At 41.1% G+C, this 16,354-nt stretch overlaps 1 protein-coding gene across 1 annotated transcript in view; it reads left to right on the top strand.

Annotated features, from left to right (window-relative positions):
* Positions 1-16,053, top strand: part of LOC136882259 (forkhead box protein O) — a 635,015-nt gene extending 618,962 nt beyond the window's left edge. Inside the window, exons 4-5 of the mRNA XM_067154809.2 lie at positions 6,787-6,860; positions 15,618-16,053. The gene's annotated coding sequence lies outside the window, so the exon portion shown is untranslated. The remainder of the gene's footprint in view (positions 1-6,786; positions 6,861-15,617) is intronic.
* Positions 16,054-16,354: the final 301 nt, after the last annotated feature.

Genomic DNA, 16,354 nt, shown 5'->3' with positions numbered 1-16,354 from the left:
AGAAGAAGAAGAAGCCTGGCTACAGGCTGAGACAGTAGAGGGCTGGATTTATAAGCCAAATTTGGCCGGTTTGATTCCGACTCAGTGTAATTGTATTCGAAGGTAGTCAAATAGAGTTGGTGGGAGAAGGAAACCAATATAACTGCATAACTTTCGGTTGTGCGCAGGTGCGTCTTCTCCAAGATGTGTACCTACTATCGTGTGTAGATTTTTTAAAAAAAATCAGTGCGTTCCCCAAAATTTTCAGAATTATATCTTTCCTTCACCGAATTTCTCTTTGAATTCCTGCACCGCCTGTTCTGTATACAATTTGAAACGGAGAGGGCTGAGTTCCTTGAACATATTTTTTGACCAAAATAAGGAAAGTTCAAAGTTTCTTTGAAGTCAATAAGGAAAATGTCTATATACTAAGAAATGAAAATGCATTTAAACAGATCTTGCATATGTAGAAATATGTCATTAAAGTCAGTTTCCTCCTTGCAGTCGAGTCAATATTTCCTGTTATTATTCTTCAAGTGAAAAGCTATTTCTTGGTGTCAGGTGTCACGATAAGCGATCACTAGAGCCCGGATTTTGATGCGTTAATAAGTTAGAATGCAAACTAACTGAAGCGAGTAGCAAGTACAGTCTACCTTCACAACTATTATGCTATGGGGTTTGCATAAACGTTGAGGTAGGCCAATCAGAACCCCTATAATTTATGTTACTCTTGCTACATTATGGAAGAGCGGGTGGCCGACACTTCCTAATAACAAAATTAGTTTGCAATCTAACCTGTTACTGCATAAAATCCGGGTTTTAGTGATCACCTTTTCCAGCATCGTCCACATAATAATCGTACAAAAACATAGAGGTTTTTAATGTTGTCATTGATGCTTTCACGGCCCGTAATTATAGACATGATACTTTATAGGCTTTTGGGCATATACCGTGTCAAGAAATAAGGTGAAGTTCTTCACGTTTCGCAGAGAATTGTGCTCTGTGTTCTTAGAAGAAATCTCGACTGTCCAAGAGAAAGGCTTCTTAAACAATGACTCTTCAAATTTAGACGTTATAATAGAAGGGGAACTGGTACGTTCATTCGCCACCAGATGGTTCCTAGGACGTGGCACCACACTAGCGTTCTAATTGGAAGCTGACCGAACCGCTTAGACTGATTCTTTATGAAATAACTAGAGTTTAACCCGCTAGAGGGACCAACTAAACCGATGGTAGAGACATCTACCAGTTGATGACCAAAGTATCTTGTAGTACACAAGTTCAAGTTTGTTTACATAGATGGCTTTAGAGAAGGCGCGCAGTTTAACTGGTCGGAGAAGGTGCACCCCTGGTATAATAATAATGACCAGGTAAACAATGTGTCTCATTTTCTCACAATTCATAAGTCTTACCATTCCTGTATGGATACGCTAATTTTCTTTCGATTTATCGGGACATTTTACCAGCGCTATGGACAGAGTCAAAGGATGCTGTTTCTGAACACCTTAGGTTGTGAGTTTCACTAATAGGAAAAGTCCTCTCAGTTTTAATTACTGCGTTGATGGGGTGAAAATTCCGTATGGGCATCACTGAAAGTACATAGGTGTTTATATGAGGAAAGATCTTCATTGGGGTAATCACATAAATGGTGCATGCACTGTACACGGTGCAGACGACGACTTCGCTTGGTTGACCAGAGTGCAGACCCCTGCTCCTCGATTTGGAACAATAGCGCTGTCTCTCTCTTTCCCCACGCCTGTCTCGCTGGCTCCCCTGTCTCCCTCTTCCTCACTTGCTCCGTAGCGGTCCAAATCCGAGCTGAGTTTAGCCGAGTTGAGCCGAGCTTAGCCGAGTAGCCCAGAGATGAAGCGTTGGTCCGAGCCGAGCGGGACCGATGCACTGTGCAGAGGAACTCTGCGCCGCTGTTTGCTCGCGTGAGATTTTTGGCGTCTGATAGGCCCTGAATTAGAGTATGGTTCAAGTGTATGGGACCCTTACCAGGATTACTTAATTCGAGGAATGAAAAAAAATAAAACGAAGAAAAGCAGCTCGTTTTGTTTTGGTTGATTTCCGACAAAAGAATAGCGTCATGAAATGTTGCGAAGTTTAGGCTGGGAAGAGTTGGGAGAAATGAGACGAGATGCTCTTAGCCATGTCGAACATTGTTAGAAGTTTTCACAGTAGTTTTAAGACTATTGATTTTCTATAAAATAAATGCGAATCTTAGGGTACCATATACTTTAAGGCCACTAGGTTCGGGGCCCTGACCTAACTTTAGGCTAAGAATTATTTCGGCTAATGATGCTTACGACAGTTAAGCGAAGCATGTCCCATCTAACAACACCAGTTGTAATGCTTATATCGTAAATATAAGGAAAGATAAATATTGGAAAGGAGATGTAAAATTATTTCTTTAATGTTTATGAATGGTATGTTCCGAGCTCTCCGTGGAGAGATAGCTTGGAATGACATCAGTAGACGAATACGTTTGGGTGGTGACTTTAACAATAGGAAAGATCACAATATGAAGTTGGAATTCAAGAGGACAAATTAAGGCAAATATTCGTTTATAGGAAGGGGAGTTAGTGATTGGAATAATTTACTAACGGAGACGTTCAATAAATTTCCAAATTCTTTGCAATTATTTAGGAAAAGGCTAGGTAATCAGGTAGGGAATATGCCACCTAGGCGATTGCCCGAAATTAAGTTCAGTGGTGTTTGATGTAATAGGCTGCTAAAATGTGGTGTTGTTTTAAGAGGAAGTTCAACTAGACAACCATCCTCTTTATAACACTAATCAGAGGGAAAAAATTGAAGGGATCCGACACTTCGAAAAATGAAGGTATCGGCCAAAGAAAGAAAAATGGCACGAATGGCGTGAAAATGAAAGACCGAGGAAGGTAGGAGAGATGAAAGTGAGGAACTTGGCACAACTAAGTGAAAGCAATGCTACGACTCAGCTGAGGGACCCGTTGTCGCCAACCCAAACTCTCAAGTTGAGAGCCCCGTGGGGCGCGTTTTAGTCGGCCACTTACGACAGGCAGGATACCGTGGGTGTTAGGCTACTAAGAGGGGAACAGCCAACATTGAAAACCTTCCTCAGCAAACAAATTAAGGGTGTATTCTGCCCGAAGGCAGGTCCGAACCTCCGCAGAGGTGTGCCTGAGCCGGAGTTTACGTACGGCAGGGTGGCCAGTTCCTTTCCGCTCCTCCATTCCCTTATCCCGCACCAACAGCGCGTGGCAACCCACCCAAATCTTGACCACGCCCAATGTTGCTTAACTTCGGAGATCTCACGGGATCCGGTGTTTCAACACGGCTACGGCCGTTAGCAGACAAAGTAGGGCTCCCCATACTACGAAAAACGTAAAATTAATCAATTTCCTCGATTGTGGCGAAAGTTGAAGGGCTAAAGGGTCCGGAAAGGTTTTAAATTGTGAGTCTTCGATAGCTCTACCGAACTAAAAAATATTTGAAAATCGCTTCCGGCCTAAATGCAGTTCCAGAAAAAAAAAAACAGCCTAAAATCGCATGTTTCTTTACTTGTTTTCTTTTTTATTCAAATCCTAGTCAAATTAACTTATTTACATAATTCTTTCTGTAATGCGTTCCTTTGTTCAGTATCCTCAGGCGTTTTTAATTTTTTAATATAAATATCCACACCGAATGTAGTTATAAGGGCTTAAGTGAAACTCTGCATTAACTCACTTTTTTTTACTAGTTGCTTTACGTCGCACCGACACAGATAGGTCTTATGGCGACGATGGGAAGGAAGTGGCCGTGGCCTTCAATAAGGTACAGCCCCAGCATTTGCCTGGTGTGAAAACGGGAAACCACGGAAAATCATCTTCAGGGCAGCCGGCTGTTCGGTTCGAACCCACTATCTCTCGAATGCAAGCTCATAGCTGCGCGCCCCTAACTGCACGGACAACTCGCCCGTTTTGACTCACATTAGAGCTCGTAGTGGTGCCTAAGTGAAACAATGCACTGACTCACATTAGCGCTCGTAGTGGTGCTTAAGTGAAACAATGTGTTGACTCATATTAGCGCTCGTAGTGGTGCTTAAGTGAAACAATGCACTGACTCACGTTAGCGCTCGTAGTGGTGCTTAAGTGAAACAATGCACTGACTCACATTAGCGCTCCTAGTGGTGCTTAAGTGAAACAATGCATTGACTCACATTAGCGCTCGTAGTGGTGTTTAAGTGAAACAATGCACTGACTCACATTATCGGTCGTAGTGATGCTTAAGTGAAACAATGCATTGACTCACATTAGCGCTCGTAGTGATAGAAAAAGGCAAACTGCTAATCTAATCGACCGGATAACAATGATTAAGCAAAGCATTGAAATTTTAAGAAATAAAGAATATATACGCATATTTCGTTATATTTTATTTATCTAAATTTTGTGGATCATATCCCTAGGATGTTTTCAACATTGAGTTGCTTGCCTGAAGGGCTAGAACTGTGGATTTTCCTCTCTATTTGATTCCGACGTTCTTCAGAATCTTATGAAATCGCGAGTAAGTAGCATAAAGCAAACATGAAGCAGGGAATTTAAGTGGACATTTCGATTGGCGATGCATGGTTCTACATTGTTTTACCAAGTGAAGTAGTGAGGTAAGGCCACTAAGTGTTCCGCAAACATTGCGCCGATCCCTGAAACCAGTCTCCTTGCACGTCCACCATCACACCTGCGTCTTACGTCTTCCTAAGCCTCCACCAGAATTGCGTATAATCCAGCCATTCTTAATATTAATTGAAAGTTGAGGTGGGTGTCTACCTACAAGGGGAAGAGTCTATCTCTACTTTCAACCGGGGCGACAGAAAAGCCTAGTACTTCCCGATCTCTCCAAAGAAGCGACTGGTTCACAGTTGATACGTTTCCCAGATTGATAAATACAGAGCATGAAAATATATCGTGAATTCTTCGCATAGCTTTCATACCACCTGAAAATAATAATAATAATAATTTATTTTATTTCATACCACCAACAGAGATGTTTCTCCATTTACAGGTGGCGTAGTCATTATACATTAATTATCAATAATAACAAATGTCAGAAAGAACTTAATATCTAAAAATAAAAATATACAATATATTAAGAATAAAGCAGCAAACAGAATTTACAGCATATCAATACGTTTTCAAGTTCAAAGTGGACTTATGACCTAAAATAATTAATATCTAAAAATGAATAAAATAAAAGTAGAAATACAGAAACATAAAATAAATTAAGAATTAGTATCTATAAAAGAAATAACTCTAGTCTTAAACTGACACCAGTTAAAGCAACTGATATATAAAAGTAAGGCATGAAATATATATGTTTGGTAAGAGAAGAGCTAGTCCGCCTCTGTGGTGTAGTGGTTAGCGTGATTAGCTGCCACCCCCGGAGGTCCGGGTTCGATTCCCGGCTCTGCCACGAAATTTGAAAAGTGGTACGAGGGCTGGAACGGTGTTCACTCAGCCTAGGGAGGTCAGTTGAGTAGAGGTGGGTTCGATTCCCACATCAGCCATCCTGGAAGTGGTTTTTCGTGGTTTCCCACTTCTCCTCCAGGCAAATGCCGGGATGGTACCTAACTTAAGGCCACGGCCGCTTCCTTCCCTATTCTTTGCCTATCCCTTCCAATCTTCCCATCCCCCTACAAGGCCCCTGTTCACCATAGCAGTTGAGGCCGCCTGGGCGAGGTACTGGTCATATTCCCCAGTTGTACCCCCCGACCAAGTGTCTGAAGCTCCAGGACACTGCCCTTGAGGCGGTAGAGGTGGGATCCCTCGCTGAGTCCGAGGGAAAAGCCGACCCTGGAGGGTAAACAGATGATGATGATGATGATGATGATGAAGAGAAGAGCTGTGGCAATCAGTATGAACAGCGCATTAAATCTGAAGTACAAGTAGACGCTAGTAATGACAATTTGTTTGCAGTTTTACCTACATTTTGTTTAGCTATATTTAAGTTAAAAGGGGCTGCCTGGCCGAGGCGGTAAGGGCGTGCCCTGTTCACCCGGAAGGACGTGGGTTCGAATCCCCGTCAGGAAGTCGTAAAATTTAAGAAACGAAATTTCCACTTCCGAAGGTGCAAATGGCCCTGAGGTTCACTCAGTCTACACCAAAAATGAGTACCAGGTTAATTCCTGGGGGCAAAGGTGGCCGGGCGTAGAGCTTACCACTCCACCCCATCACGGGCCGAGGTTACGAATGGTGGAAGCCTTTACCTTCCGCCCCTCCAAGGACCTTCATGGCCTGTACGGAGATGACTTTGCTTTTTTTTGCTATATTTAAATTAAATGTATTATTATAAGTATTATTATTATTATTATTATGATTATGATTATTATTATTATTATTATTATTATTATTAATATTATTATTAGTTTTAGTATTATTTCTTAGTTTGTGTTTCACCTTAGTGTTTTATTGTATTTAAATTTATTTAATTTCGTAAAAAGATGTATTGAGAACCTGTTTCTGAAGTTCATTTTGGTTGATTCCCTCCTGTTGTTTTAAAGTAAATGTTGCCAATGTATCATCATTATTATTATTATTATTATTATTATTATTATTATTATTATTATTATTATTATTATTATTATTATTATTATTATTATTAATAGTTTTAGTATTATTTCTTAGTTAGTTTGTGTTTCACCTTAGTGTTTTATTGTATTTAAATTTATTTAATTTCGTAAAAAGATGTATTGAGAACCTGTTTCTGAAGTTCATTTTTGTTGATCCTCTCCTGTTGTTTTAAAGTAAATGTTGCCAATGTATTAACTGGAATACATTCTTTTTCTTGTTGCAGGTACAACTAGCCGTAGCCGTGCTAAGCCCACCAATTTTTCCGCAGATTCTGAGCGTCATCTTCAACACTGGTTGGTGGGTATCTCTTCGTTGTTTGTCTTATGCTTAAGGAAGGGGGAGTCCTGATTGAAATGTTGCGATTTCTCACCCAAAAATACATATAATTTTTGAAACTTTACCTTAAAATCCGCCAGTTCTTTCTCTTTCAAATCCGATATCAGTTCTGCCCTAACGCTATTTTAAAAGCTCTCAGTGTCGGATTTATAGGGTGACGGCACGGCGTACCACACCACTTTCTCTCACACTGTCAGTCAACATTAGCTTCAAAGTCCTTTCGGACTACCATTTCAATAATACCTTGTAGTAGTCCTAGGAATGGGAGGTCAAACCTTTACCAACTAGCGAGTCCATACCTGCCAACTTTTCCAATTTAGAAGAGAGAATTTGTAACAAGTGGTAGCAGAGCGTGGTTGAATGGGTCTAGATTTAGCCCTGTTTGACGGCTAAAAGTAGGATCCGATTTTCGACAGTTTTTCCCGCCTCCCCATTATTCTATTATTTCTCCCGATTTTATCTTTTTCATTTTTTGGTGATCTTTAAACATTTGATTTCAAATTCCGCCATTTCAGCTTTGTACGCCAATGGCCGGAAGTCCTTCGCTAATTGGCTTCCTTCAAATGAAATATCGACGATTATTAATACGAGAAATACGTGCGAATGTGCGATGATTATTGAAACCTGTATATCGCGACGCGTATATCGATTATCAATCCCTTGTTATGTTCGTGTTCCTTCACATAAGTCTAGTCGATTCTAGAGACTGGTCGCTAGATTTGGAGTCTCTTTTAGTAATTTTGTGACAGAATTTCAAAAATAACGACTATTGACTTTTCTTAGGAGCCACTTGGAGACAATTCTGGCGAATTTTAGTTTATTACTTGAAAAAAATTGTTTAGCTATATTTAAGTTAAAAGGGGCTGCCTGGCCGAGGCGGTAAGGGCGTGCCCTGTTCGCCCGGAAGGACGTGGGTTCGAATCCCCGTCAGGAAGTCGTAAAATTTAAGAAACGAGATCTCCACTTCCGGAGGTGCATATGGCCCTGAGGTTCACTCAGTCTACACCAAAAAAGAGGACCAGGTTAATTCCTGGGGGCAAAGGTGGCCGGGCATAGCATAATCGCGTGGGCACGTGATGCAATATATTAATCTATACATTTGCTAACTAATGGCATCTAAGTGCATGCGTGATTCACACGTGTGGAGCATGAGGTCATACTATTTTCGGAAGGCTTCTCAGAGACCGATCATCTCATTCACATACTTCCTATGAGGGAATAGAGATGTGTAATTTTTAGCCTTGTAGCCTCGTATAGCAACAGTCGGGTTTTGAGACAAGGACTATTATAATATGTACCATAGTACTCCTGCATTGCGCAAGACATGTAGATCAAGCAGTTTTGACCAATTGCTTTTTGTGATTTTCATATCAAAATCTCCCGATTTTTGGTGTTGTAAGGTTGGCAGGTATGCGGAGTCAATTATTACTTTCTTCTCTCTAGTGTGCCATCGGTTATTTGGTATTAGATTGCATTAAACAACAGTCAAACCTCTGTGGTGCAGTGGTTAGTGTGATTTTCTGCTACCCTTGGAGGCCCGAGTTCGATTCCCAGCCCAGCCATGAAATTTGAAAAATGGTATGAGGGCTGGACGGGGCCCACGCAGCCACGGGAGGTCAGTTGAGTCGAGGAGGGGTGTGTGGTTTTCCATTTCTCCGCCAGGCAAATGGTTTTTCGTGGTTTCCCATTTCTCCTCCATGCAAATGCCGGGCTGGTATCTAACTTCCCATCCCTTGTTCAGCACAACAGGTGAGGCTGCCTGGGTGAGGTGCTGATCCTCCTTCCTAGTTGTATACCCCAACCCAAAGTCTCACGCTCGAGGACACTGTCTTCAAGCGGTAAAGGTGGGATTCCTCGCTGATTCCGAAGGAAAAACCAATCCTGAAGGTTAACAGATTAAACAAGGAAGACAGACAGAAAGAAGAATGCATTACTCATTGATTCATTCGAGTCAATGGCAGTTACATTTAAAAAACAGGTAGGTTTTAAGAATAATGTATATTTTTGCTTTAACCTGATAAAATTTGAAAAACCGGGCGAGTTGGCCGTGCGGTTAAAGGGGCGCGGCTGTGAACTTGCATCCGGGAGATAGTGGGTTCGAATTCAACTGTCGGCAGCCCTGAAGATGGTTTTCCGTGGTTTCCCATTTTCACACCAGGTAAATGCTGGGGCTGTACCTTAATTAAGGCCACGGCCGCTTCCTTCCAACTCCTAAGCCTTTCCTGTCCCATCGTCGCCATAAGACCTATCTATGTCGGTGAGACGTAAAGTCACTAGCAAAAAAATTGTAAAAATAGGCCATATAATTAATTGAGATATACTTCTTTATTAAAGCGTAATTTTAGAATATGATATGTTGCTGTACTTACGATCTATATATTACGTGTTAAAAACATGCCACAGGAGTCGTGTTACGTGTCACCTAGTGGGTTCGCCATCCCTGGCCTAGGCTGTGTAGAAGAGGAGACAGAATTCTGTAGGAGTAACTTACAACCCATTGTTACTAGCCCTAGTCAAGGCTTGGAAGTGCTGGCCTCGCCCACACATGCCAGAGTGTCATCCATGGTTCCTCCTCATGGGTGATACGGTGGTTCAGGTGAAGTGGGGTTGGCGATTGAGGTGAAGGCTCACTGCGGGGTGCTGAAACCAACACATCACTTTGCTCGACGTAGCCTGGACGAGCCGTGGGTTGGGAAAGGGGCGATCCCAACCTAGGGGGAAAGTTATGGCTCGGAACTCAGTCATTATAATGCCAAGTGGAGGCCACGTGAGTAGGCCTACTGAAGGAGGAACAAACCTGGCTAGGTTCGCGCCAGGGACGGACCGCTGGATGGACGACTGAGGGGCGTGGTCTCTGCTACGGAGAGCCTGACTTGCGGGAGGACAATGTCTGGCTGTATGCCTCACCACGGATGGTGAGAACGACGCTCAGGACCCTAGAAGGGGCAAAACTCTATAATTGATTGAAATAGGGATGCTTATAAAGAACCAATTTCAAAAACTTCGACATCAAGGGAAGCCAAGGGAGCTCCAGTAGAGCAGATCCGGGAGCAAGCCGAAGATGAAAAATTGGATACAGAAGTCTCAATTGGATTGGCTGTCGCCGACTCAAAACAAGAAATGGCAACAGAAGCTCCAGTATAGCAGACTGCTGTCAGAGTCAATCAGCACGATACCAAACTTCTAACACAAGAGTGGAGAGTGCTGAATGCCACCTCAATCGACAAGACAGGAAGGACAGTCGTTTTAGCCCTTGGTGAAAGAGACTTTGAAGAGCTCAAAAAGAGAAGCCTTAAGCTAAGCTCGGACTTGGGCATATCAAGTTTCAAGTCTTCACGGGAAAAAAGAAACCCAGTGTTGATAAAGATGGAGCTGAAGGTCCTTCAGGCCAATCTTCAGGATAAAGAAGCGGCTGTGGCCAATTTCGACAGGAAGTTTAAGTTCGAGGCTAGTCAAGGGCAGAGTAGCAGGACTGGCGAAATCTGGAGGTAAGGCGAGCAGGAAATTAAAATGTCTTATGTTGCAGGAACACTGTTCACGGGATTTAACAGTGGCCAAGATTAAACTTGGAAATTGGGAGGGACCAAGAGAAATAACCATAGCCTCTGCATACCTCCCATGTGACTCAACTAATCTGCCCCCATCAGAAGAAGTTGAGAACCTAATTTGCAACGCAAAGAGGAAAGGCAAACACCTAGTCCTTGGAGTAGATGCAATTTCACACCACACGGCATGGGACAGCATGAACTGCAACGCAAGAGGTAAGTCTTTACTAGAGTTTATTATTGGAACTTAGTTGACGATACTAAACCTAGGAAACAAGCCTACATTTATAAATAAAAAATCGTAGGGAGGTAATAGACATTACACTAGGCACAACGCTTATTGCAAACTTTATTAAAGACTGGAAAGTGCTGGAGGAACCATCATTGGCAGACCACCAGCACATCCAATTTGCCATAGATGCGAGACTATGTGGGATTGAGATGTACAGAGACCCAAAAGGAATTAACTGGGACAGATACAGACAAGTTCTAGGGAAGGCTGTACAAAAAATTCCTACTAACGTGAGAGGACAGAAAGAATTGGATGAGGCAGTGGAACTATTAGAAGAGGCCATTATAGACTCATTCCATGAAAGGTGTCCTCTCAAAGAATAGAAGAACACCAAGACAGTAAGGTGGTGGAACAATAAAGTAGCCAAAATGAAAAAAGAGGTTAAGATGTTGTATAGAATATCGTCTAGAAATGGTATGTGGGGCGTATATCATAGGAAACTCACAGAGTATAACCTAGAGATACGGAAAGCTAAAACAAAATCTTGGAGACTGTTCTGTGAGAAAGTGAAATCATACACTGAAACAGCAAGGCTCCAGAAGGTTCTGAAAGCATCCCATATAAATGAAGTAGGAACACTGGAGAAACCAGATGGGTCATTTACTTCGACGGGGAGGTACACGCTGGAGATACTAATGGCGTGTAACTTTCCTGAGGCTGAGGAGATGACAGAAGAAGAAACGGTTGGACCAGAGACCGGAGCTCGAAGAGCAGACTGGGAACTGTTCCAACAGAATAATAAAACATAACCATGCAAAATGGGCAATCGGCACGTTTCGTCCTATAAAGACTCCGGGACCTGATGAGATACTTACGATGCTCTTACAGGAAGGACGGGAGATACTCGTCAATGCCCTGACGGACCTTTTCAGAGCTAGTCTAGCTTTAGGGTAAGTGCCGGAATCATGGTCTGAAACTAAAGCAGTATTCATACCTAAGCCTGGAAGGGCAAATTATGCCCAAGCCAAAGCATACAGACCATCATGTGTGACCTCCTTCATGCTGAAAGCAGTGGAGAAAATTCTGGATAAATAAATCAGAAGAACGATGCAGCTGAACTGAACGTTGCATGAAAATCAGTTTGCATATACACCTGGCAGATCCACTGAAATAGCACTCCACCTGTTGGTTTGTAAACTAGAGGAAAGCCTAGAATATAAAAAAATTGCACTGGCGGCATTTCTAGATATAGAAGGAGCCTTCAGAAATACAACTTATGACTCTGTGATCAAAGCCTTGGAAAAGAGCAAGGTGAGTAAAACCGTCGTCAAATTGATTAAATCCATGTTAGACGAAAGGAAGATAAAAGCAACCCTTTTTGAAGAAACGCTGACGGTTAGGGCCACCCGAGGTTGTGCTCAGGGAGGAGTTCTTTCTTCTCTGCTGTGGAACCTCGTGGTGAACAAAATCATAGCTATGCTCAACGTACAAGATTTCTATATACAAGGATACGCAGATGACATAGTGATTGTCGTACAAGGTAAGTTGATGAGTGTTATCCAGGACCTCATGCAAAGATCACTTAACCTTGTGGAGAACTGGTGTCGGGAAGAACAACTATCAGTCAACCCGAACAAGATAACTCTGGTCCCTTTTACAATAAGGAGAAAATTGGAGGGAAAGAGATCACTGAAGATATTTGGACAAGACATATATATGAAAGAACAGGCACTGCGCCTAGGTATAGTGTAGGATAAAAATCTAACCTGGAATCCACATATAGATAGGAACATAACCCGGGCCAAGAACTTGCTGTATGCATGTAAAAAAGCCGTTAGGAAGACATGGGGCCAAAGGCCATCAATGGTAATGTATATATATACAACGATCATTAGAACTTTGACGGCCTATGCTGCAATCATCTGGTGGCAGAAAGTAAGTCAAGGAAAAGTCGGCAGTAGATTCGGTAGCCTACAGAGAATGGCGTGCATAGTCATAATTGGGGCTATGAGAACTTAGCCGATAGAAGCCTTGAATACTTTACTAGACCTCCCATCACTATGCATTTTCATGAAAGGACAGGCTAGAATGAGTTCATATAGACTGGCACAATCAGAGTGCTGGAATGCACAAGGATCCAATCTAGGACACTGCAAAATTAATGGAGTAATAACAGAGCTTCTAGACATGCCTTCTGATCATATGATACCAAAGTACAACTTTGAAAAACTGTTTGAGACCCAGATAATAAAAAAAGAAGACTGGGGTATCAACAAATGGAATACTGAAAAAGAAGATAGGCGTGGTGGAGTGATGGTTCAAAGACTGGGGATGGCACAGGAGGAGGAATCAACGGGCGAAGACATGAGAGATCAATCCAGATGAGCCTCGGCAAACACACTAGTCTTTCAAGCGGAAGTGTAGCTATCACAATATGTCTTGAAGAAAATCTGGAAATGAACTATAGGAATAAGAACACTTTCATTTTTACGGACAGCCAAGCGGCCATTAAAGCACTAGAAGCAGTCCGGATAATATCCAGAATTGTCTGGTTTTGCCATTCACTTCTCCTGAAGCTCTCAAAGTATAACATTGTCAAAATAATATGGGTACCAGGGCATGCAGGTAATAGAAGGAAATAAAAAGGCAGATAAACTGGCTAGAAAAGGGGCAGGAACACATTTTGTGTAGGCCCAGAACCTGTATGCGGGATTTCCTATGCACAAGCCCGACACTACATAGAAGAATGGGTACAAAAGAAACAAATGGAAAACTGGAAAAATACTCCAGAATGCAGGCTTGCAAAGGAACTGATAAAAGGACCAAACAAGAAGCACACTAAAGAACTGTTGAAACTCCGCAAAGAAAATATAAGATGGGTAGTAGGACTATTGACAGGACACTGCCATCTGAAAAAACACCTACGTAGAATTGGAGTAATAAGAGACAATATATGTAGGAAATGCAATGAAGCAGAGGAATCAGCTGAACATATACTTCTCGAATGTGAGGCGCTGGGTAGAGTCAGACTCTCCACTCTAGGACCACCAGGTGAAGAGAGAGAAGAAATCCAAGAAGACCCAATAAGAACAACCTGCAGCTTTGTGAAGGGAGCAGGTATATCTAGGTGGGAATGAAGGAAAAACATGGTAGCAAAAGATCTTTGAGGTCGACGCTAATTAGGAACTAATATTTTGAGGCCCCATGAAGAAAAGGAGAAGAAGGAGAAGAAGAAGAAGAACTTACAGCCCAGAGCAGTTTTAAAGCAAGTACAGTACGTTTCTTAATATTTTCAGTTGCAATTTTCTAGCTTAAAATATTTTCAGCTCTTTGCCATGTACAAAATCCTCCTTGCGGTAGAGTTGTGAAATTTGCAGATAATGTTTCAGTATGTATTTATGTATACATACATAAATATTTTATTATCAGTTGAATATTACTTTCATATTTTTGCTCCTAAAATAGCACCAAACTACATGAATAATGAAAAACGGAAAAAGCATTGGGACATACGAGGTTTTAGAAGTATGCCATCGATATCCCGAATATTACTTTTTCTCTAATAGCTTAAGAAAAATACCCTTGATGATCTACGCATGGTAGTTGTGATACACTGTAGACCTGCACCCTGAGTAAAGGAGACTTTATAAAATTAGTGGCCTTTGAGATGTAGTGTTGGCACCGTTTGGAGAAAAGTAAGCTGGGTATAAAGGATGTCCAGTACTGATATGATTGATTGAGTACTCTAGGAACACCAGTTGGTCATCTAGATTCAGAGGAGAGGATTATCGTGGATGGAGTATAGAACGCCCTCGTCGAAGTCCAGAAAACGCCCTGATGAAGAATTTCTTCACCGGTACTTGGCTTAAGAATTACGAGGATGCTAGGAGGACTGCCCAAGATAGTTATTGTTACGACAAACCAGCCAAAGACAATACCGGTACATATTATTATTATTATTATTATTATTATTATTATTATTATTATTATTATTATTGTTATTGGACTCCGGTTTCTTTGGCAGTAATAGGCTACAATGTAAACTAATTTGGTTGTTAGGAACTGTCGTTTAGCCCGTTATTCTATTCTGAAGCGAGAGTAACATAAATTATAGGGGCTCTGATGGGCCATACCCCTAATGTTTATGCAACTCTCATAACATAACCGTTGTGCAGGAGAGTCTATTCTTATTATCCGCTTCATTAAGTTGGCATTATAACCTATTACAGCCTAAAAGTCCTAGCTCCAATTATTATTATTATTATTATTATTATTATTATTATTATTATTATTATTATTATTATTATTTTGCGCGAATGGGTTATTTAGGGCCTGGTATCAACATTTCTTGAGCTTTCCTCCTTGTTCAACAGGTTTTGTTTATTTTCATCGATTGTTGTAATTCGTGTTCCTCCGACCAAGTACGTCGTGATGGTTTCTTCTTATCTTCCTCAAATACCAATGTCTGAACAATTTTCCTAGTAATAATAATAATTATTATTATGAAAAGGAGAACTAGCCCTACATTCTACATGCATGTAGATATCGTGATCATAGTCTCGGGATCTTCAGTTTCCAGTCGAATCCCAACTACAAACACGTGATATTTGTTTCAAAAATACCTCACGCATTGTACGGGATTTGAGCTATCATTTTATTATTATAAGAAAAATCAATCACATTATAGGTTTTTGGTTTGTGATAGCTTAGAGACAATGTCACTGGCTCCTCGTCAGGGTGATCGTGGTTCGAACCACGGTCAGTATTTGCGGAATTTTAGCGTTTCTATGATACAGATTTAATCTAAAATTAGAGATCCCTTGTCTATAATCGCGATATCAGATAGAATTGCTTACCTTTGCATAATAGTTCTTTACGTAAAAAAAGATATATGTGTACTTATGAAATATACTATATTTGCCCTTTTTTGGTCTGTTTCAGGTGCTTCGAGAGCTGCTGCGTCTTAAGCACCTGCCGATAGTTGGAGGTTAAAAGATCGAACCGAATTAGCCAACAACAGCACAGATTGTTGTGGACTTATTAATGATTATTATTGTTGTTGTCTTACATTCTATCAACTGTTGTTGACCCATTCTTAGTAAAATTGATAAGGAAATGGTAATTATTGTTTATCGTTTTGTATCAGTTACATCAGGAAATTGTGATCTCGAATTGTGTTAAGAATAAGTGCTTCAGAGTTATCTCTTTCATTAGGGCCGTACACGAATACAATATTATACATTTCTCCTTCATGAATCAAGTTACTTAGTAAAATTGTTAGTTGTTTTGTTATGCCCTTAAAAACCAATCTTTATGTATTAAGATCTCATATTGTGTAGATAGTAATAAATATTAGTACAAATAATGTTAATTTTCTTGAATGAATGTTTACACCATGTTGAGAGAGGTCAGTAGTCAGTTTTTAGCAACCAGGTGCCATATCTCTTTCCATCGAAGTCCGAATGCTTCATGCCTCCAAGATGACGGCAGAGTTTCACTTCAAGCGGGGGAGTAATACACTAGCGCTCCACGCGAGTCTGTGTTATTATTTTAAAGGTGTTGGTGATTTATTGTTTTCAGAGGAAGTACAACTACTTCTACTATTTAATGTCTTTGATTGTGGCAGTTTCGTATGTGGCGCATCAACTGTTTCCGTTTCACGTCTTGTGGGTACGGTT

Source organism: Anabrus simplex, chromosome 10 (assembly GCF_040414725.1).
Source record: "Anabrus simplex isolate iqAnaSimp1 chromosome 10, ASM4041472v1, whole genome shotgun sequence".
In the NCBI taxonomy this organism is placed as follows: Eukaryota; Metazoa; Arthropoda; class Insecta; order Orthoptera; family Tettigoniidae; genus Anabrus; species Anabrus simplex.
The sequence above is the reverse complement of the archived record's forward strand: the minus strand, read 5'-3'. Positions and strand labels throughout refer to the sequence as shown.